Source organism: Rousettus aegyptiacus, unplaced genomic scaffold (genome assembly GCF_014176215.1).
Source record: "Rousettus aegyptiacus isolate mRouAeg1 unplaced genomic scaffold, mRouAeg1.p scaffold_m13_p_7, whole genome shotgun sequence".
NCBI lineage: Eukaryota > Metazoa > Chordata > Mammalia > Chiroptera > Pteropodidae > Rousettus > Rousettus aegyptiacus.
In genome coordinates this window covers 24,254,621-24,279,392 of record NW_023416310.1, presented here as the reverse complement: position 1 = coordinate 24,279,392, position 24,772 = coordinate 24,254,621, and the positions used below count along the sequence as shown (strand labels likewise).

General features: G+C 33.8%; 1 pseudogene; it reads left to right on the top strand.

Moving 5' to 3' along the window:
* The first annotated feature begins 1,781 nt into the window (after nucleotides 1-1,781).
* LOC107509458 lies at nucleotides 1,782-22,754 on the top strand (annotated as a pseudogene).
* The last annotated feature ends 2,018 nt before the right edge of the window (nucleotides 22,755-24,772 follow it).

Here is a 24,772-nt window from a genome sequence, read left to right as displayed (position 1 = left end):
TTATTAGACCAATGTGTTTCTTATAATATAATTGAATTCCTTTTAATGTATCCTAAGTACTCTCTTTGGCTTACTTTTGGAAAAGAAGAATTAAAATTCTGTAAGCTATATTCTTTTGACAATTATTGTTTAAGTGGAGCTACAGATCAAATTACATGCAGGGATGAGTTCTTATTTTCTGATTTTTTTTTTTAGAAAGAGTAAAAAATTATAATAGAAATAGTATAAAATAACTAGATTTATCTCACATTCTGTATACAAACCTCAGGGTTTACCAGAGTCACTATATTTGGAATTTGCAGGACTGCTTTGTATTTTCTCAGTCATAAATACGATTGTTGAATAATTTTTTGTTCTCCTCCCTGTTCGAGGAGCTTAAGGCTATTCTGCACTGATGATTTCATTGTTAGTTTTGCACTGTTAGCTTTTTCTATCTCCTTTACAGTTGCTCTTCTTTTTTCTTACTTCATGTAAATATTAGTTTTCTAACTGCATATGAAAATAAGCATGGCATTAATCACAGCCTAATGAGCAACGGAGCTATAAAAAAATCTTACTGAATAAAACTATACTAAGTAGCTTGAACGTACCCAAATTTCCATGTGAAGTAGGCTTATTTAAATATCACCACAAAGATGTGCTCTTTGCAAGCTAAAAATGTCCACAAGGTTACTGTGGTTTAAATTATTCCCTTGTTTTGAAGCCATTAATGCCTATGTGAAATATGCCAAAGTTCGATAGAAATGAATCTCATTAGTATTTAAATACAACAATTAATTTATGTTGTTATTTATTGGCCAATTATATTAGAAATTATAGTGTTTAACAGAGGACAATCAGTTTTCCAAAAGCTATAATTTTGCCTGCAGTGGGTAGAAGACAGACACAATCAATGCTCACAGCAATAGCACCCACTGTGTTTTCCCCATTCTCTTCTAAATATATCTAACTTTATAAATAAGTAATGTAGGGCTAAATTACACTTTCTCAAATTTCGCATTGGGGTTCAGTGACTTAGAGTGAGTTTTAATCTTTTTCTTCACTGCTTTTTTTCCTGCTTCCTTAACTGATATGTATATATGTACACACACACACATATACATACATACATACATACATACATACATATGCATATATATACAGATTATATAATAGCCTGAGTTACTTTTAAAAGGTCTAAACTTGTTTAAATCTTTTTCATAATGAATTTATGAAATTTACTTAACTTTTTACTCTGAGGACTATATGATGGCAACGTAATAAGTTCTTATCACAAATCAAACCTCAAGTCTCAGCACTTTTAAACACAACACTGTATTTTGTGTTGACAAAAAAGAAATAACAATGATTTCTCAATTGTGTCTTAGGCTATAGGAATTCTAATTGCTCTTTAAGTCCTATTCATATATTTACTCTTCCAAAAATTCTTTCATGATTTTTCTAGCCAGGAATAACCTGCTTAACTTCCGTATACTATGTTTAGATTTTCTCTTACAGAATTTACATCATTCTATCATTTAGTATGATTTTGAAACCAGCCATAAAATAGGACCAATTATACATTTGGCCATTATAGTAAAGCAACTCATATTTCTGAGAGTCTGGTAGATGTCAAAATAATTTGGTTAAAATATAAATGTCTTATTTCACAGAGCTCTGGCACTCCCTGATTTATTTATTGTTATTTTGAGAGGTGAAGTCAGGGAGAATGGGGCATATTTAAAGAGGAAGGTTTTGGAGAATGTATGACATTCCATGGGAGAGAGAGAACGGGTGACAGAATGTGTGTGGACATGTTGGGGGTAGGAGGAACCACCACCAGGGGGCCTCCCAAACAGAGACGAGAAGCGGGTAAAAAAAGTGACACGGAGGATGTTTTGATGACACTTCACAATTCAGCTTTGACTGGCGCTAATCAAGAGGAGGCTTACCTGCTTTCTGTGCCGACAGAAGAACAGACCAGATAGTGGGAAAATAGGCTCATTCTACTTTAAGGCATGAATGTGTTGGTCTGTCATGAGAAAAACTCTGTGCGAGTACGCATAAAAATGGGATATTGGGAGAAGTTTCAGTTTTTTAAACTCAAGATGCTTTAAAGAAAGGAATTACAAACTGTTCTTTGGATCATTTAGTGTCATTACAATTCCTTAATATAGAGATGACAGAGAAAAATGATACTAATGATAGAATAACCCATACACCTAGGCACACATGTACTACTGGTCTATCAGTCATTCCCCGTATTAGTCTAGGCTAGTGGAAAGGTACACTTGTATTGACCATGGTAATCGCAGTACAATGACCTAATGTTAGCCTGATCATATTGATGATATCATGTGAAATGTTCATGAATTGAAGCCTCTGTCATCCTGCATTTTCTTTCTCTCTTTTTTCCATCTTCCTCTGCTCCTTCCCCTCTTTTTCTTCAGTGTTGAAAAAATTTTAATGTTATGTCTCAAGTATGCATAGAAATATCTTGGAAATTATGTTAAGTCCCATTCATTGGGAAGCAAAATATCAGAGTGGCAGCATTCATGCCAACCATCTCTAAATGGTGTAATGCAGAATGGGGCCCTTAATAATGAAAGAGTTACAATTTTGGGGGGCTTTCTATCCACCAAGGTCTTTACATATCAGTTAATTTCCTTAACAGTTAATTTTCTTATTGTGAAATAGGGCTTACCATCCATGTGGTATAGAGGAGGAAATTGAAGCTTGGTGAAATCAAATAACTGCATGATATTTCATAGTTTAGAGGCTCTTAAAACTGAGCTTTAAATTCTGGTCAGCTTGACTTCAAGCAATGTGCCTTTAATACAATAGAACCTATGAGATGTTTTATTATCTCAGATTTTGTTAGCATAAGAGCATTAAAATCAAGCATAATTCACCATGTCTATATTCAATTAGGAGTTTGGTTGTATGACTTTAGACAGAGAAACATTAAGATAGGAAAGGAAAAGTTACTGCCAAGTTCTTTTTTTATTTATTGTGTCATTTGACCATGGCATCAGGTATAAGTAGAATTTTGTCTTTTTCACTTCTATGCCATCATCCAGGACTCAATACATATCTGTCAATGAGTCAGTTAGTGAAGTAGATATCATTATTCACATTTTGTAGTTGATAAAACTGAGGTTTAGAGAGGTTCAATAATTCACCTGAAAGTCATAGTGCTGGTAAGTGGCAGAACAGGAAATTTGACTCAGCTCTATTAGAGTCCAACATTTCACTGATTAACCATTAGATAATGACATTTCGCCTCCCCCCCCCCAAGCACCATTGCTTTAGGGACTGCATATGGATACTAATTTTATGACATATGAAAAATAAAGTGACATTTTAAATCCTTTTCCCCCATCAGTCTAAAACAGTGCTACTCAAAATGAAACCAATTGTTTCCCAGTTCACGCTGAGATAAGGAGTTTCAGCCAGATGGGAATTAACTGCGTTACCTAATGCTCTGTTTTGTACAGCTAACATTTTTCATAACTAGATTTCCTATACAAAGGAAACATAGTGTTGATTCACATTGTAGTACAAGCTCTTTTTCTCATTGCCATGGACTAGGGACAGTGTTAAAGGACAGGCCTGGATCCTGGTTCATACTTTGAGTTGTCCTGAATTATGTACTCTGTCCCAGTTTTACTAAACTGGAATCTGAAGATGTTCTGCGTGTGCATGAAGGTTTTTTTTTGTGTGTGTGTATATATATTTTTTTAATTTATTTTTTATTTTTTAACTTTTTAAAAATTAAGTTTATTGGGGTAATATTTGTTAATACAATTTTATAATTTTCAGGTGTACATTATCATTTGACATCCGTAAATTTTATTGTGCGTTTACCACCCAAAGTCCAGTTTCCTTTAGCTACCACATATTTGATCTCCTTTACCCACTTCACCCACCCCTACCCACCTTATTTGACCCCCTTTACCACGTCTTTGAAGTTTTGAAATGTACTGGTATAGAGAATATTTTCAAGTGTACTTTTGTATAAACATCGAACAAAATTTACCAAAAGAAGATTATAGATAGATAGATAGATAGATAGATAGATAGATAGATAGATATACCACTTTTGGGTACAGTCTTTGAAGATGTTCAACGAAAATTTCACACATAAATGATGCTTTTAAAAAATAGAAGAATTTCATATACGCAAATTTTTTTGATTCTCAGGATGATCTTTTGTTATCAGTTTTTAAATAGATATGAAATAATTTTGTCAGTGAGATTAAGAATTTTCCTCAAACTAGCAAATGTTACAGTTAGAACTTAGTCTCAGCTCTTCTGGGCCCATCTCTCCCATTATCTACTTTCTAATTTTTTTTTTTCTGTTTTTTCTCATTAGGAGTAGGAGAGACCCACCACAGTAGACATCCAGTATGAGCGTATTTAGGAGGAGATTATAGAGTTTGCTTCACTTTGTGTCCTGTGAAATATTTATATAATTTTTATTATAAAATTTTTAAATGTATACAATTATGTATTTAATTTATTAGGCAATCAGTATATCATATTTAAAATTTTAAAGTCTACTAGTGGTTACCAGAGGATAGGGAGGAGGGGGGAGGTGGGAGGTAGGTGGGGAAAAAAAATTAAATCTCTTCTTCTGTAAAAAAATCAATTAATTTTTAAAAAGTAAAACAATTTTTAATCCTGATTGCATGCTGAAATGATAATAATTTAGATATATTGAGTAAATAAAAGATATGATCAAAACTAAAAAAAAAGGAAAAAAATTTTAAATTTAACCTTTACTCAGGGACAGAGAAAAAAATGAGTTTAATTACATTGCAAATAAACATCTTGCAACATACAGCCCAAAGCACATTACATCAGAATGCTCTAATAAAAAATAATTAAAACAAGGAAATAAACATTCACAAGTACTAATATGTGCCCAAGAGCCAATAAAAAGGATGTAAATGAGATTTCCTAGAGAGAAATGTGCTGACTTGGGCATTTGTAGGTCATTTTCCTGGATGGTGAAGTCTATAAAGAAGGTAAAATTTGAATGAGAACTTAGTTTAGGAATCATTATTGAAAGCTATTTGGTGGTATTTCCTCCTGTGTCTTTTTTTTTTTTTTAATTTTAAAATTTTACATCATCTCATTCTGCGTATTTAATAAAAATAAACACCTGTATATTAAAAGATATCATTTATTATTTGGTAATGCAGTTCTGTATAGAGAAGGCAGTTGTGGGACATTAAATGGCAATTTTGTTTTTAATTATTCATCACAAATACTCATGTTGAATCAGAGAGCCTGTGGGAAAGAATCAAAAGCCCAAACTGTCATATATGTTACCAAAACAAGAAAATCTTAACATTATGCTGTGGAGATTATACATATTTTTGAGAGCACAGTTGACAAACCGAATCTTGCAGGTACATTTGAGGGTAAATCTAACTGAGTTAAAGCTGCCATTCCCCACTAACAATAAACCTTGCAGAGTTTGGACACAACAGTGACAGAAATGTAATAAATGCAGAGGATATAGCACAGGTGAATGAATTATCATAATTACTCTGTGCAAAATGATAATCATATGTTGTAGTTACTCTTTTCTATAAGTCACAGGTGATATAGAACACACAGCCAGGCTCGAATCAGTTCTTGGATGGTTGGTGGCAGAGTTGGATGGGCCAGGTTGTTTTCCTTGGGTATTATTTCTGTTGTCAGTGAGGTTCTGGGGCTTGAGAAGTAGTAGGATTGAGAAATCCAGTGGTATGCAAAAGCTTGCATTTTTCCCTCTTTGGTATACTGATAATGACAACAAGATATAAGTGTTTCAGATAAGAGGCATCCTAAATGCCTGTGGAGTTGATTGATGGCCTTAAAAGCCAAAATAATGGAAATGACTTGATATTTATTCTGTTCCATGAAATTTGTGAGATTTACTTAAGTTATTATTAATTTTTCATTACAAAGTCTTTGAAATAGGTATTGTTTTAGAGATAAGGATGAAATATTGCCTGTAGTACACCTGTAAATGGAAGGACTGCGGTTCGAGCTATAGGGAGAGTAGTTGATCTCTAAGTCCAGTGAGGTCTATATTCACTTTTTTCTCTGTTCTCCATAACGATATGCTACTGGCAAAGTACTATATATTGAGTCACTTTGTAGATTTTTTACTCTGTCTCCTTTGACTTCCCCAATTGATTTAGGAATGATTAGCTAAAATTAAGGTACAGACTGTAGACATAGAAGGAAACGAAGCACAAAGAAGGGAATAAAACTCACTCACGCAGAGACTGAACTGAAAGCCTTTGCATGGTCCTTAATCTGTTCCTCCCTTGTGTCTCATTTAGCAGTTTTCGAATGCTGGTGTCCTATGACTTCTCCTTTTAAATCCCATTCATCCATTCCCATTGGATCTATTTCTGGACCCTTAAGAATCAGTTAATCTGGTCAATTATTTTCCACACCATTTATAAAAATAAAATAGTGACTTTAATTTCCTTTCAGGGTAATTAGGAAAAATGAATTAGAAATTAAGAACAAAATGTATTTCCTATGAGAAAGATTTTGGGGGACTAATAGAACAGAGCTCTTCCTTTAAATTTTCTGCAAAAATAGTATCTACATGGTGCAAATAATTTATAATTGTTGCTGCCTCAGTGTTTTGTTTTGAGGCTTATAGACATATTATTCACATAACCTGAATCCCCTGATAGAGATTTATTTCTTAATCCTTTTTACCAGACAAGATGGAGCCTATAAAATTGACATAGGTAATCTTTTCTGTTCAGGTATCTCATTAACTAGTAAATGTAATGACTTCTGTCCCCAGTCTGTCTGCCATTCAATATGCAACTAGTTGCCTTATCTACCAACCGCAACTATGTAATTTGATACTCTATGAATACAGTTTATAGTATTATCACTGTTTTATGTTATTGTTATGAACTGGTTTTCTCTCTCAAATATATAAATATTTCGTATATATCAAGATATATATTTATGCATATATCATATATTTATATAATTATAACAAAATTTTATGTAATTATAATATATAATTAATATATTTATATACCTTCATAATGTACAGGATACCGGCCATCATACTTTGTGGTAAAACAGAAAGACAGCCTTACTCTTTTTAAAATAAAAGACTCATATGCAGGACTTGGCCTGCCAAGATACATATTTACAGAATATAAAAGGAAAACAGTCCCATTTGACATTCATCAATTTCAGTAAAAATATATCAGGTCTAGATACCATAATCTTGCAATAGTAACAGTAAACAAACTTAGTTAATGTGAGAATAATTTTTAAGTAATCTTTACTGCTATAAACATGATCTCAAAGAACTATCTCAGACTTAAAATACTAAATACTCTGTGCCCTGCTTTTTGAGAGCAACTAAACCAATTAGAAACTTGCAATGAAAAAATCCATATGTATCTTTAAAAAAAACATAAAAGATGTAGAGTCTCAACAGGGATGTTTATTTTGTCATAAGTATAACATGAATATAATTTTAAAAGAAGATGTATGTGATACAGTGAGGGAGAAAGAGAGGGTATATTTAGGAGCTCTAAATACCCACTGTTAAGACACAGAGAAGGACTGAATAGATAAAGATGGAATGACAGGATAAGTAGAAGGTAGGGGTGTCAGGAAATGGGAGCTTGGTGAGAAAAGAAAATCATGACTCTATTTGACAAACTGAATTTTGCCCTCAGACTGTATTTTTTGTTACCTTCTGTATTATGTCTTAGGACAGGCTTAAGAAATTACCACAAATTGGGTAGTTTAAAACAACAGCCATTTATTCTCTCACAATTCAGAAGACTCAAAGTCCAAAATCAAGGTCTGAGTAAGATTAGTTCCTTCTGGAGGCACTGAGGGAGAATATCTTTAATTCCTCTCTCCTAGCTTCTGCTAGCAAGCCTTGGCATTCCCTAGCTTGTAGCTGCATTATTCTAATCTCTGCCTCCATCAACACATGACCTTCTTCTCTGTGTGTCTTTTTGTGTCCTCTCCTCTTTTTACAGGAATACCAGTCATTGGATTTGGGACCCATACTAATCCATTATCACTGCATCTTAATTTAACTAATTACATCTGCAGAACCCCTAAATCCAAATAAAGTCACATTCTGAGATGCCAAATGGACATGAATTATAGGGGGACACTGTTTACCCCACTACATCTTCTCTCTCCCTTTTCCTTTTTATTTTGCTCAACTTGGAATGAAAGAAGGAAGTTGAGATGAAAATTAAACCATTTACAGCGAGCAATTCATAGGTGCTCTGTGAAGAATCCTTGGAATAGGAATAAACCAGTTATAGCTTCCTCAGCAAATAGTAGAAAGTATGTGGAAATATGCTATTAAGTGTTGGGTACAAATCAACTTAGCAATAGTTATGCTTGAAATGTCTGTTTATATTAGGCATGAAAGTTATTTTAACTAGATTTTTCTCTTAGAACACGAAATTGGCCTTACAATTTTTAGTTAGTGACAGTTTATGTTGTATCTGTGAGGGACATGATTTTAAATCTAAGAAAATATTTTTCTGTATTAGGCATAGTTTCTAGTTCTTGATTTTTACTTAAGCAACACTGTCTTAAACACGGAGCTTAGAAATGAGACAGAGCATATAGTCCAGCGTAAATATTTGTTGGGTAACAATGTTAAATCTACATGTGGCGTTTGGTTTTTACAATTTTATAATTGTCCATGTGATGAGTTTGTTTTGCTATCTAACATATTCTTTTACATGTAGATGTTTTGTGGCTAATAAAGTTAGCTAATTATACAGTGCTAGTATGACTGCATAGCTCTAAATCTACTTAGCAATTATTTGTTGAACATGTTTTTAATTCTCTGTGATGAGATTTTCAAATATAACTTTTTTCCCTAACATTGTTGCATAATTTCTCATTAGAAATGCTAATCTCAAAACTTAATAACTAGACAGCTTTCTGGTATTATAAATGGCAGCTACTTTAGCTCTTTAGACATTATAAATTCAGCCCTAGCATTGCTTTATTCTTTAGACAATTACTAAGAGTTGAGAACTCAATACTCAGATGCTTGTTGCTAGCATCTTGATGCTTGGCATTCCCATGAGGGGCAACAGGTAGCTTTCTTGCTGTTGACAATGCAGATAGTACACTCATGATGCCTGTTTATAAATGTTAGTGAATTATTTCCCAGAAAAATAATGTGATCACTATCAGCAGGAAATTTTAGTATTTTTATTTTTCTTAAAGAAAAACATTCGTGGACAGAATAGGATACAATCACAATAATATTTCTACTATTTAAGAACTAGAAAAAATGGTTAGATGTATCACAATTTATTTCAATTATAAAAAATTAGAAGGAGTAGAGATCATAAGTATCATTTAAATTCGATGCTGTAAATCAATCTACAGAAAACCTTTGATCAGATCTGTTGGCTTATTTTCCAGATTCAGACTAGACTGCTCACATTCTTTTGTCCTTTCCTATGAATTAAAGGCAGGAATAGGAAAATGTCCAAAAGACAAGCAGTAGTTGGGAGAAAATCTAAGAATCTAGTTAAAACTGTACCAATAGATAATTTAATGTCAGTTCCTGGGATTTCAGAGAGGATTGAAAAAAGAATGTGTAAAGGAATATTTTGCATCTTTTACTAAATCTCTGTTAAATACATTATATGTCGATAGCTTAGTTTTTCTTATATTGGAATTCATATGACATATCCCTTGTAGAACTTAGTGACTTAGAGATGTTTTCTACTTTAAAAGAACTACTATGTATTTTTTAATCTAAAAATGGAAACCATGAAGCTCACTATGTAAACCATTTAGTAACCACGTGGAGTTAAACATATCCCTTGAAACTCCCTTAGCCCTCCTTGTTTTATATTTATATATTTTTTTCACTGTATAAGTCATACACATAATAATAAATATGAGGATAATAAAAAATACAGCCATTCCTATTTGCTGTCATTACTTCTATATACTATATACTATTACTATTTTATTCTAAATATATATTTTAGGTAGAAAACTTGTAATTTATAGAAATGGGGTTAATTTAACCATAACATTTTGTAACTTGATATTTTACTCAAAATTACTGTTACTACATACACCAACTTGAGTGAATCCTAAAAGAAGTATGCTGAGAAAAAATCTCTAAGGTCACATACTATATGATTTCATGTATATAGTACTCTCGAAATGACATAAATATGGAAATGGAGAATGGATGAGTGGTTGCCAGGGATTGAGAGAGGAAGGAGGTGGATGTGGTTATAAAAGGGCAATAACAGCAGGGATCTGTGTGGTGATGGAACTGTTCTGTGTCTTGACTATCAATTTCGACATCGTGGGTAATATACAGGGATGCAGTTTTGCAGACCTTACCACTGGTAGAAGTTTGGTAAAGAGTATGTGGGATCTCTATAACATTTAGTAAAACTGCATGTACATCTACAATTATCTCAAAAAAAGTTTCATTAAAAAATTCTGTGATCATCTCTTCATGTTAGTAGTTATATGTCAATATTTCAATGACTGCATAATATTCCACAGCTACTTGAAAACAGTTTGGCAATTCTTTATAAAGTTAAACCTATAATGACCATAAAACCAGCACTTCTATTCATCAGTATTATGTCAACTGAAATGAATGTGTGACTAGTTCACACATTCTATACACAGATGTTTAGAGATACTTTATGGACACCTGCACCAAACTGGAAAGAATTCAAATTTCCTTCAGCTAGTGAATGGATAGATAAACTACAGTACATCTACATGGTAAACTGTTGTTCATCAATTTAAGGAAATGAAATATTGATACATGCAACAACATAGATCAGTCTTAAATGCATTAAGTAAAAGAAGCCAGACTCAAATACTTGTGTAATGTATTATTCCATTTATGTGACATTATAAAATTAAAAACAACAACAACAACTTTTGAATCAGATTACTAATTAAACATGACCTGAAGCTGAGGTTTGGGAAGAGGCTGGGGGAGAGGTGGAGATTGTCTATATAGAGACATGAAAGAATTTTAGGGGGATGATGAAACATAAAATCTTAAATGTAGTGTTACCTCCCCATACATTTGTTTAAACTTGAAGAACTATACAGCAAAAAGAGTGAATTTTAATGAATGGTAAGTTGCATAGATAGAATATATAATTTACTTTAAAAGTATAATTTTCCTTTAAAATTCCATGCAACAGGCAAAAAACATAACAATGATTAAAATGCTAGGAATAATAAATCAAGCTACTTTATGAATTCTGGGGTAGATATTTCATATTAAAAACATTAAGGGAAAAAAAATGCACCAATAACTTCACAATATCCTAATTTTTCTTGTATTTTAAAGAAAAAGCTTCATTAGGAATAAATGATTTTACTGATGAATATTAACTATGACTAAATTAACTTGATGTGCCTGGGAATCTGGCTATCTTGAGTAACTATAAATAAACCTACTGGCTCACTAGTTTATTTAATTAGCTTACTCTAATTTTATTTCCCAGCTACTCCTCATGATTCTTAACATAATACATGAGGAGACATTATTAAAACTTCTTGATTTTTATAGTCTCCTCAGTTCAGTTATAGGCACTTAACCAACTCTGTCCTGATCTATATGAACTACAGGTAGCAAGCCCTTTTTCACTTTGTGAGTTAAAATCTCAGTGCTTGCTATGTTAGTGTTTCATTTATATGGAGTAATTTTGTTTTAGCTCCTTTTGATGACAGAGGAATGGGTGCTAAATTATCTTAATATTAGTAAGTATTCCATCACATTAATAAAGCTCTACACTTGAGAAGATGGAAAAAAATACTATAAAATGGGGTGTGAGGAAAATAAGAGTGAATTATAATGTGTTTACAAGTCCAAGATATTGCTTAAAGCCGGCATTTCTTTATATTTGTAATGAATATATTTATATTGAACACTACTTTTAAAAACTAGAAACTTTTATTTGTATTATATTTAACAGTACGCATTTAAAAAATATTGACTTTTAAAAAATAAAATAAAAAATGAAATATTGAAGTTTAGCAACTGTTACTACTACTTCTAACTGAATAGCTAATCAATAAATGTAATGAAAACCAAGAAAGTTTTATTCCTTGGCTGTGTAAACAAACACATTGTTACTAAAAGACATTATAGCAGGAAAAATTCTAAATCACTAGCATATGAGCAAGACATTACATGTGGCAAAAACAAAGGTTCATTGTCAACTTTGTATTATTGTTTAACAAATAAATGACATCATCATGTAAGAGCTCAAAAAAAGTCTTTCCTAACTAAAAATAAATCTCAGTTTAAAAAAAAGAAAAAGAAAGAAAAAACATCTGGCCCAAAATTCAGTATTATACTTCACAATAAGAATGATATAATTATGTCACCGTGTGGGTATATGATCCAATTATCAGTAATTTAAAGTAGTCGCTATTGGAAAAATGGTTATTATACATTTACCTAAGTCCCTTGATGTTGAAAAACTGCTATAATGAACTTTTCAAATATTGTTTCAAGTAATGAAGAAGGCTGTATTTGAAATATGAAAACAATAATAACAGGTCAAGAGATAATATTATTTGTGATTCGCTCCAGATAGGATAATTCTGTGTTTTAAGAAGTAGTCTCAGGAAAAGAAGGGAGAGGACCATGTGAGTTGGGAAATTTATGGTCTGAGGATATTTAGCATGTAGCTTACATCAATATCTTATATCGAGTATATTACCATGAATGATAGATATATAATTTACAAATAAATAGAATCCAATTTAGATAAAAAATGTCAAAGATAGGCTAGGTCTCTTCTTGAAGGGTTGGATCAGAGGTGAAAAATTGAATGGGAATAAACATTTTCTCGTCCCACCTATGAGAATTCAAACTCTTATTCTTTGGATTCCAGAGTGGTGCTGGGGGTGTTGAGAGAAACCGACTGGAGCCAACTGCCACTGCCAGGGTGAAGAGCTTTCATTGGCACTATGCTGACGATATAATAACAATCAGACAGGAAGAAGGAAATTTCTTTCTTCCTCCTCTTACTTTCCAGCCTCTTCCTGCTGAGGCCAAGTATTGACAGAACTTATTAAGGTGGTTAATTGACGAAAAAAAATGTAATTTATGGAGCCCCAACCGGTAGCAATGCTGATAGATATTTAACAAGTAGATTCTGGGAGGAAAGAGAAAGCCCAAATTTGTAGAACTTGACTCTATTTATGGTGTAACTACTGTGGACAAGAAAGGAGTTCTATGGAAAGTAAACTCACAGGCGATCTGATCATAAATGCCTAACTGGGAAGGTCACAGCGGGTAGCCATGCCCCAGGCATATAACTTTTTTAGCAAAAGGTTTATCTTTGCCTTAAGTAAGCCTTGCCAGTTGTTTCTGTGCATCTAGGTTAGCACACCTTCAAAATATGCCATAACCACCATCAGGAGAGCACATAATCCTGTTAAGTATCCTATAATACAACCCCCGTCTTGCTTTTTCCCCACCTCTATGTAGCCTTTTAGTTTCCTCCTTAATTTCAAATGCATGAAGGAAGCTGCAAAACTGTTATTCTCTGGAGCATTTGAGATCTTGTTCCCCTGAATATGTCATCAGTTTAGCTCAAATAAACTCATAAAAATTCTTTACAGGTTGTGACATTTCTTACTCTTACAATACTTTCATTATAGTTAAACTCAAGGTATTAACATGATACAACAATACAAAGAAATTATTCAGATAAAATACAGATACAATTGATATAAATGACCTCAAAGTAGATAACAGTAAAATGTAGTAAATTAATTAAGAACTGATGTTTCGAGTATTCATTTCCTTTATATTTAGTATAATTTATTTAGAATTAAGTTTATACAATTTAATTTTAAATAATGACTAACAATGAGCTTTTAAAATTTCTCATAATTTAACAACTGAGTCTGGTGTGCTGATATGTGTTGGCTGTAAAATACCACTTGGTCCCAGCCTAATATCACAAAATAGAGACCAGAAAATTAGATTTGGACCAGAGACAATAGCTTAAAAACAGATGCAGCTTACCCTTTTACTTATTCAGCTTAGGTACTCATTTGAACAACTTATGCTCTAACAAGAGTCAACTATCCTTTATACAAACAAACTTGCACTCATCCTCAATCTCAATAGGGTAGATGCAAACACCAACAGTCTCTGTACCCTTTCAGCAACAATAATACCCCTTATTTAGTCACAGTTCTAACAATATATGAGAAGCTAAAGAATAAAATGTAACATTAGTGACTCCCAACAATCTTCACATCAAATAATAAGAGAAAAGAGGGAGTAAAAAGGGAATAGATAATGTACACAAATATAAATGTATGTATCAAGCAAGAGACGATATGCATGGCTGCTATAGTTCTTTTTTTCTGTAAATGGCTATGAAGTTGTAGTTGATATTTATACCTCTCTTATTCCACTGGCCATTTTTTTTTCCCCCTCAAGTAAGAGTCTTACATTATTGTGATTCTTTACCTGGTGATTAACTGAAGATTTGGAATCCCCAATGACCTCCCCACCACAATTGACTTTCCGTTAACTTTTATCATTTGATGTGAAAGTAATAAGCATTGCAAAGAATCCCCATCATCATTGTATTGCAAAAATTCATTTTATCTTTGATAATCAGGAACAATTTTCTCTTTTATCCTATTCTTCTTCACCTGTTGAGCCCAAAATGGCCAGGTGACAGTCTCAACTTTGAAATCAATATAGACTTTGTTATGTCTCTTGATAAAAGCCTTTCTCCTCTGATAATTAAGATCTCAAAGTAGTAGCACTCAAAATTTCTTGGTCAGGAAATGGATTATTAGGTATAATAACAAGTAGAGTCACTTTCATTTTTTCTTGATTCTTGTATCTGTGCATTATAATATGGAAGAAACCACTATATGTATGTCTGTATGTATGTATGTATGTATATGTATATGTATATGTATATGTATATACATGTGTGTGTGTGTATAAAAGTTGGTTATTTAATACATAATCTGTATTTTGTAAAATAGCACTCCAATATTTCACGGTGTTTATTTCACAACTAGCACCATAACTGAGTCTCTAATAGGCTTTTTTTTTTTTTGCTGTTCTCTCAGGCCAGCTCCTTCAAGATGATGGGTTATATGATAAGGCCAGTGATTCCATGGCCATGACTGTTGTTGCTCCTGTTTTACAGACCAATGAGTTTCTTGGTACTGAGAAACATCATGTGGAATATACATAGAGTAGGCATTCCATAATTTAACAGATGGCAGCGTCGACAGGGAAAGCAAATCTGCATCTAAGTGCATGGCTATTCCATTGGCCCAGTGAACAGAAAGCTAACAGGAAGAAGAAAAGTCCCTTCTTCCCTCTTCCTGGCTTCCAATGTTCCTCTAGTTCTTGCTTTTGGCAGGAAACCAGTTTACAAAGGAAACCAGTTTACAATGCTGACTATAGAAGAATGGATTTGCATTTGATAATCTAGCTTAATGTTCCCCTGAAACATTCCATCTCTTAGTGACTCAGCATTTATATACCCTTTGTGTATAAAACACCCATTCATTTATCAGATAGTTACTGAGAACCTACTAGATGTTATACTTTGTGCTGGGTACGAAGGATAAATTGGGGACCAAAAAATAGATGTCTAGGCTCTTCTGAAGCTTACATTATCTTCCTAGATAGTGCCCAAATAGTCACCTTGGTTATGTATAATTGCAAACCAAAAGAAACATAGGTATATCAAAGATGTTACAAGGAAACTTGAAGTGATTAAAGAAAGACTTTCCTGAGGAAGTGTTGCTGAATGCTAAAGGATTAGCAAGACTTAACCAGATAAAATAGCAGGGAGACTGCTGGGGAAGCATCTTTGCAGATTGAAGGCACGGCCTGTGTGAAGGCCTTGTGATGGGAATGGGTATAGTATAATCATGAAGAACTAACAGGGTTGAGTGTCTGGCTGCAGATGGGGAAAGGCAAGTGATGAAAGATGAAGCTTGCCAGGAAGGCAGGTTAAGACCCAGAGTCTTTTAGGATTTTGGTTCATATACAAAGCAGAAAAAAGTTACCAAAGTATTTTAAGGGAGATATTTCAGTTTTGACAATTTTAAAAAAATGTTCTATATTTTGTGGCACTCTGAGTTGATAAACAGAAATTGGTTAATATATTAAGTGCATAATGAATTGTTAAATCTTCAGTTATTTATAGAAGAAATATTCCTTTAATGGAATATTTTTGACAAATACTCAGATCTTGATACATCAGAATTTTGAGGTAATCGATGTTCCCCAAACAAGAGTTATCATCCTCCCCAGTAACTAGCATTTTTTAACTATTAACTTGTAGAAGAAAAGAATATATGCTAACATATGTATTTTTCTGTTTAAAAATTAGGATGGGAGTTTCAACCTTTTGTAATTGCTATGCCTGTCTCCATTAACTCTCGTGTCTTGTTCCAATATCGCATGTTTCCCAGGAAACTATTCCAGTGTCCTTTTGTCCTCTTTTATTCATAATCACATTCTGAAAATCTAAATAATATTATTTAATGAAAAACCACATAAAGTAGAAAAAACTCACTATTACTGAGGAGTCCCTTTCCCATCCCCACTCCCTCAAAAAAATAATTATCAGCTTTTAACACACTGAAGCTTGAAACAACAACTCACAAATGGAATTTGCTATATGAAAACAGGTCAAAATATTTTAACGAATGCTAATTATCATGAATAAATGCTTAACTACTCACATATAGAACAGAGAGAACTATAAATATCATTTTAAATAAAGCAAGATGAGACAACTTTTAATATTAAGGAATTGGGAACATATGGTCTGTTTGCAGTATCTGGAAATATCCCACTTGGGTCTGGAGAAAGAAATGAAAAATAGAAGAGGCTAAAAGGCAAGCTTCTCTCTGAACCCTCATATCTTTTCTTTGTGTGTGTATTTACTTTCCGTTGGAACTATAATATTGAAAGTTGTGTACAGTGACATAAGAATGAGAATTACATTAAACAGTTAAATATTTAAATAATAGTGAAAGTTTTCTTCAGAGTTACACCTTTTCACCAAACAGCCCTTTTCATTCCATACCAACCCAGGAAAGAGTCCTGGGGAGGAAGGTGAAAATGCCAAATGTAGAGGAAATGTTCCTTATATTTAGAATCCTATTTGAATACTTTGGAAGATTGGTTGGATGAATGAGTTTAATTTTTACCCTTCTTTTATGTACCATCTTGACTGTGTGGCTTCATAATTTCTCTTACTTTAAGATGCACAATATTTACCATGACACTTGACTTTTGGGTTGGACCAAGTGGCTCACTTTGAACAATAGGATAAAGTAGAAATGATAGCATACCAATTTCTAGTCCAGGTCTTAAGAAAGCTTCCTGGTTTATATTCTTTTTTCTTGCACTTCTGCCATTGCTATAAGAACTGTTGGTTCTCTTTGAAACTGTTGGTTCATGGAGGATGAGAGACTCTGGGAGGAGAGCCTTCTCAGTTTAGCCCATCTAGATGAGCTTATCTGCAGAGGAGCAAGTTAAATAGGTGTTTATTGAGTGTTAAGTTGTTTGTTGTGCTGCAGTTTTGTGGCAATAGCTAACTAACTCACACAAATTTAAGAATAGATTTATGTTTGAAGTAATTCCACTGCGATGTAATGTGAAAGAATAGAAAATAAGAAAATAAAATTTAAAATAATCTACTTCAAAGAAGATAATACCAGAGTCCTCTCAGGGTTAAAACACCTCAGAGGAAGGTGATTTCAAAAATTCTTTGGGAAACTCTTATTCTTTGTAAGTTCTTCCTTCTAAAGGTGAATATAATCAATGGTATTTTAGTTTATGACATTTTCTTGCCATCAAGGAATTTTAAATAAAATTGATTAAAACCTTTGTTTTAGAAATTATTTTTAACTTGTAAGGGAAATCACTTTAAATTAATGCAATAAATGTATTCTACTTTCTGGTTCTATAATATATTCTTTTATTGTTTTGTTTCCCCCACCACTTCCTGTACTTGTTTAATGTTCTTTTTGCTGTATTTTAGATTTCCTTTTAAATTCTGTCAGGAAAGATTTGTAAAAGAACCTAACAAATATATAAAATAAGTGGAATATAGTCAAATTTAAACATATATTGGATCTAGGTAATGTATTTTCTGGGAAATTTGACACTTTGTTTGACTAAGGTACCTGGGACGACTAAAAAACTAGGAATAAGTGGATAGCAACTGAATGCCATTCCAAAAGGAGCTTACAGAGATTCATTTAGCTTAAGTTTTTATTCTTGAATCCCCCTAGAAGTGAACCTGCCATCTTAGATCGTGGGGATGAAAACCACATGCTTTGTTTGACAGAGCAGGAAGGAACCTCACTTCTTCATGGTTTACTAGACTAGAGTGTTTCACTGACTTTGAAAATACCCATTTTCTGAGTATTTTTTTGTAGTTATTAGAAAAAAATAGTAACTAGCATGTTGTCACATGTAGATAAACTAATATTTGAAACTAATGTAACTAATATACTTAGTACAACTTTTTTAAAAATTAAATTTATTGGGGTAACATTGGTTAATACAATCATATGATTTTCAGGTGCACATTATCATTTGACATCTGTGTATTCTATTGTGTGTTTACCACCCAAAGTCCAGTTTCCTTCAGCTGCCGTATATTTGATCCCCTTTACCCACTTCTCCCTCCCCCATACCCCTAAAATTGACCCCCTTTACCTGTCTACCTCCCCACTCCTCCCTCACCCCACTAGTAACCACTACTCCATAATCCTCTAGTAACCACTAGTCTATAGTCCATGTCCATGAGCCTCTGATTGTCCTGCTCATTTGTTGCTATTAGGTTTGTATCCCACATATAACTGATATAATGTGATTTTCAACTTTTTCTGTCTGGCTTATTTCGCTTAGCATAAAAAGTGTACAACTTTTTAGTTACTTCGATCAATGTGGGTGGCCAAACCAGATAACCAAATCTCTTTAATGGACATTTGTTTAAATCAAGTGGCAATTAAGTAATTTCTAGATTATGATGGTGTGTATAGAGTAGAAAAGGGTAAGTCTATTTCTGTAGATTAAACATGATTCTGTGTAGGCTAATTAATTCTTAATTTTATCCTACAATTGAATTATTATATTTGGTCAGGTGCAAAAAAAATTCCAGTTCTTTTCCTAACATGACCGGCAAGTTCTCTTGCACCAATTTTTTTAGCAATGTAGAAATGATAACAATGTATGTTTCTTTATGCCTTTTTTTTTTTTAACAAACTACTGTGTTGATTGATGATCTGTGTAATAGCTATGTACACAGGGTGTCACATTTCTGGAGGCCATTACTTCTACCATGTTAACCAGTAATGGTTGGCAGGTTATAAGGCATGCAGGAACTAGCAAATTCTATCCACTAGAAATGTTTTATCCCTAATAAGGATCATTCAGGTTGAGGGGATGGCTTCTGTCAATTATTTCCCTTCTTTAGGGTCTTGTTGATAAATGATATTTCTGAGAAGGGCAGCCCCCTTCCCAGATTTTTTTGTCATTGAGGCAGAACTTTTGGGAGAGACAGGGAAACAGGTACTTTTTCTTTCTTCTATTAGAAAAGTAGTGGTTAATTTCAGAATTCTTGACAGATGCTTGAGTGTGCTCCAAAACAGGCACACCCTGCTGATCAATGGGTAATTGAGGTTTATTTTTCTGCAAAATTCACTTTTTCTAAGCAGCTCGTTTAGAACCACTTTATTTTTATATTGACAATTTTTGACTGAATGCTTTCACCAAGATGACAGATCTTTGGTAGTTATTATTTGTGCAAGGAAATCTGGCGATGTCAGAATTTTCTAGAATGTTGACCTAGGAGAGATGGAGTTATAATAGATAAAGTTCCCATTGCCATTGAAGTGTGACAAAGATTTTCCTGAGAATGATAATCTGTACCATTATTTGTATTCAACAAGCCTTTTGTATTTCTCAGATGTCTCATTCTTTTTAAGAAATATTCTCATCTTTCTTTCCTTTCATTCAGTGTTTCATTCTAATTTTTTTCTTATTACTCTTTTAGGTTTTTCTTCTGACTTGCTTGGCTGAATTGGTTTTCTCCGGTTTGAGAGTTTTGGTATTCTCTAAGCAGGGTCATGTTTTTCTCCTTTTATTCTTTTTCTTCTTTCCTCTCTGCCTCTTGTTTCTATATTCTGTATTCCTTGTGCAATGCAATTTCAATAATCCCATAAAATCATATATGTATACATAGATCCATGCATACATGTACACATCTATGTATATAAAGCTCTTATATATAATGATCTAATTTCCTCAAAGCAGTTATTATTACATAGTTTTAATTTGGAAAAGTTGCTCAAATAAACTTTTTTTTCTTTATCACTTTTTTTTTTTTTTTAACAATATGACTTACTTTTTAGCCAGTTCTTCTCTGGTATAAATATTAAAATTTAGTTTACATAGACCTTAAAGAGGATTTAGTCTAAGCTTATAGTGATCATAAAACTGAGATCAAAGGGTTAGATATCTTCTCCAAGATCACATAACTAAAGTTATATAATTAGCACTGGAGCTGATACCTAGTTCAATTGAATGTGCTTTCTGCTACACTGTGCTGCTTTTGGTAAATGTTTAATAAATAATTTACATTTATATTTAACGATTTCTGAATTACTTTCAAATTTTTAAAAACAGCCATTATTCAAAATAATTATCGTTAGCAAAGTCCAATGGAATAAATACTCAATTTGGGGAACTTTTACATTCACAATAATCAATAGCTGATTAGTGTTCATTATTTTCATAAAAATGCTGTATTGGGACTCATCTGTGATGGCTGCCTGCACGCGCTTTCTGGGTGAGGGGAAGACTCAATAAGGGAGCAATGGCTTATACCAGTACTTCTGTCTGGGAGAGGGCAACTCCTCCAGTCCCCATGCTCAGACCAGATAATTCAGTTCCTCCTCCTGTGTTCCTGGCATCTTTGGAGCTGCTGCCCCAGTGCTGGAGCTTGTAGCATTCTGCTCCCAATTCCCAAGAGGGGTTTATGCCATCTTTGGATTCTATGACCAGATGTCAGGGAACACTCGGACTTCATTCTGTGGGACCCTGCACATGTCTTTTGCCATGCCCAGTTTCCTCACTGATGCAGATGTGCAGTTTGTCATCCAGATATGCCCAGCTGTGAAGGGTGCTATTCGGAGTCTTCTGGGTCACTATGAGTAGGAGAAGTTTGTGTACCTCTATGACACAGAAAGAGGATTTTCCATCCTTCAAGCAATTATGGCAATAGCAGTGTAAAACAACTGGCAAGTGACTGCAAGGTCTGTGGGAAACATAAAGGCTGCCCAAGAATTCAGAGGCATTGTGACAGGAAAAGCAATACTTGATTGACTTCGAAGTCACAAGGATTAACACAATTTTGGAACAGGTTGTGATTCTAGAGAAACATTCAAGAGCTTATCACTACATGCTTGTTAACCCAGATTTTACTAATATTTTGCTAGAACGAGTCATGCGTGGGGGAGCCAACATAATGGGATTCCAGATTGTCAACAACGAAAACCCTATGATTCAGCAGTACATACAGGGCTCTGTGAGGCTGAATGAAAGGGAATTCCCTGAAGCCAAGAACACACCACTGAAGTATACATCTGCATTGATGCATGACACATGACTGGTCATAGCAGAAGCTTTCCGTATCTGAAGAGGCAGTGCTGGAGACTGCTTAGCAAATCCTGCTGTGCCTTGGAGTCAAAGAATTGATATCCAGAGAGCTCTAAAAATGGTGCAAGTACAAGGAATGACTGGAAACATCCACTTTGACACTTATGGATGTAAGACAAGTTAATTTTGCCGTTGATGTATGTGAAATGAATCACTAGTTCTCGAAAAGCTTGTACTGGAATGAGTATGAAAGGATTGTGCCTTTCTCAGATCAGCAGATCAGCAACAATAGTGAATCTTCAGAGAGCCGGACGATAGTGGTAACTTCCATTCTAGAATCACTATATGTAATGGATGAGAAGAACCATGAGCAACTGGAAGGAAATCAGTGATATAAGGCTATTGTGTAGACAGCCTAAGAAGTAGCCAGATGTGTAAGAATCAAATACAAATTGTCCATCGTCGGCGATGGGAATCTTGGTGCAAGTTATCTAAAGACTAAAATATGGAATGGCATGGTTGGGGAACTTGTCTATGGGAGGGCCAGTATAGCTTTTGCTCCACTCACTAAGATGCTTATCCATGAAGAAGTCATAGATTTCTCAAAGTCATTTATGAGCCTGGGCATCTCCATCATGATAAAGAAGCCTCAGAAATCAGAACCAGGAGTATTCTCATTTCTGGACCCCTTGCCTGATGAAATCTGGATGCTCATCATCTTTGCTTACATTGGGGTCAGTGTAGCTCTTTTCCTAGACAGCAGATTCAGCCCTTAGGTACGGCAGTGGGAAGGCAACAGTGAAGGATCTCATGATCTGCAAAGCTCTCCCGATCCTCCAAAAGAATTGAAACATTTAACAGTCTGGTTTTTCTTAGGTGCCTTTATGCAGCAAAGATGTGGTATTTTCCCCAGGTTTGTTTCCATGTCATACCCAGTGCCTCTTTGCATTTTATGGCCATGATCCATTCATGTACATCTGGCGTCTGTCTGTCTGTCTGTCTGTCACTCTTATATATCTATTTTTTCCTTTACCCTTATTTCCCACCCTTTTCCTTTTGCCACATAGATTTCTGCTTTAATAAATCTTTGAATATATGAGTATCCTTGAAAATATGCAGTGCTAACTTTTGTATATTTATTTTAACATGCCACAGGTCTTGTTCTGCCTGTTGTATTTTCACCCACCACTCCGCCCTCCCATCCCGTGTTTTAGTATGTTGTGTCTACACATATAGTTCATTTCTTCTAACTTCTGGACTGTGTTCTTTGTGTACATCCATCACATTTGACCTAACTATTTTACTTGTAATGGGATCTAGATTGTCCTCAAATCCCCGATAATATTAGAACCCCATAACAGTCCTAGACTGCATACTTTGGACTCATTTCATGTGAGAAAGAAATTATGTTCTATATTGTTTAAGGTACTTTTACTTTTTTCCCCTTTTATATAATTGTAGCTAAGTATAAGAAATTCATTTAAAGATCTGCTAACTTACAACCACGCTGTTTTCTTCTTTTATTTTTCCTACTTCTGATCCCTGGTACCCTTGTAGAAAGGATCCGTCTAATTTTTCATGTGCCTCTGATAGAAAACAGTTGCTCTGGCTCCATAGATGTTGGGAAAACTCATTTCTGATGAAGCTAAAATTCTGATATGCTAGAATTCTGTACTATTGCTTTGATAGTAACCTTCATTTTCTTTCTTTTTTCCCCAATGTCAGGAAATTCCAAATTTCCCCATGCAAACAAAGCGGGATACTCCAGAAATCTAGCAGCTATTGGCAATTCTGGTAATCTGATGGAACTATGTGAATAGCTTTCCCATTAATACTTTAAAACTACAAATGAAGAGACTATAATTCTATTTTGAGGTATAAATATATGGAAATTGAATTTTGTTTGTAGATAAGTTCTTAATTGATTATAATGAAAATACTTATACATATTTTATTTTTTAGGTATTTAGTTTTATTTTATCTGAGGTATCATATCTAGAACTCAGAAAATATAATAGAGAATGATGTTCAAATTAAATGTAAGGTTTATTTCATTTTTAATAATTATTCAAATCTCTTTGGCTCTTCGCACCACATCAAATTGTGAGTCATGACACTCAAAGTAGCAAGAATGTATCCACGCAATGGCACACAAACACTTTAGAAAAGAACAAAGGCACACAGGTGTGGGCTGCTGTTATTTACTCACGGAACCAGCAGGAACAAAGGCATATCTTACTCAAACAGTTGGGTAAATATTCTGTCCCAGAGAATGGAGGTTTATATTTTGTGTGAGTGGTGACCTTCAAGTTCATTAAAATGGCCTAATAGTCACACTTTTTTTGCCCTCCTCTTTCTGCTTGCAGTTTGATTGGTGATGGCTTTGTCTAAATGCAACTTTTAAAGGTGATTCATGACCAAGCATAGAAAAGTTGCAAGTAGCAATTTCCCAAGAAGAATAGACATATATTATCTTTCTAAGGATTATATTTAGTCTTGTATGAACAGTTGATTAACTTTGTCAGTGCATTATTCTGGGAAACAAGAGATACAAGTTAGAGTTTTAGATAATTTTTTAAATCATAGACCCTTTTAAAAATCTGATGAAAACTCTGGACAGTCCATGCTGGAAATGAACATATATATTAAAAACACACATTTTAAAAAACAACATTTGGGGAACCATACACCAATAAATTCTATTCCTATAAACCTCTTGAATTCCAAGGGTTTCCTAGGTCAAAAACATGAACACCTATTTTTGTATTTGTTTTGGCTGTCATAACAAAGAACTACAAACTAAGTGGCTTAACCAACAGGAATTTAGTGTTTCACAGTTCTGGAGGATGAGTTCATAATGAAGTTGTCAGTGGGGTTGGTTCCTTCTAAGGGCTATGAGGTGGAAAAATGAGGCTTAAGTCTGAGGAATATTAATTTAAACGCCACAAGCTGGCAGCACACCTCGAGGATTCCAGAAAAAAAATATTTGCTGATCTAAATCTTATTAAGTTCAGCTGTTTATAATCTTTTACTTTCTATTCCTGCAGTTTCATGCTTTATCTTTCAGAATCT